Below are 344 nucleotides of genomic sequence, written 5' to 3' on the forward strand. Positions count from 1 at the left end.
CCATGTTAGTTGTTCCTTTTAAATATCTCATGATTCTTTTAACAGTTACATAATGTGATTCCTTAGGTAATGATTGAAATCTCGCACACATGCATACACTAAACATGATATCAGGCCGACTTGCAGTTAAGTAAAATAATGACCAAATTATACCACGATACTTTGTTACCTCTATTTCTTTTCCTTTTTCCTCCTTGTCTATGTAGCAAGCATATGCCATAGGAGTGGAGGCTTCCTTACATTTATCCATATCAAATTTCTTAAGTAGCTCTTTGCAGTATTTCGCCTTATGAATGAATACCCACTTTCTAGCTGCTTTATTTGAAGTCCCAGAAAGAATGTGA

The 344-nt window shown here is 34.9% G+C and overlaps 1 pseudogene; it reads left to right on the top strand.

Moving 5' to 3' along the window:
• LOC109340289 overlaps positions 1-344 on the top strand; it is a 22,727-nt pseudogene that overhangs the window by 11,606 nt on the left and 10,777 nt on the right.

This window comes from Lupinus angustifolius, unplaced genomic scaffold (genome assembly GCF_001865875.1).
Source record: "Lupinus angustifolius cultivar Tanjil unplaced genomic scaffold, LupAngTanjil_v1.0 Scaffold_156_4, whole genome shotgun sequence".
Taxonomy (NCBI): Eukaryota; Viridiplantae; Streptophyta; class Magnoliopsida; order Fabales; family Fabaceae; genus Lupinus; species Lupinus angustifolius.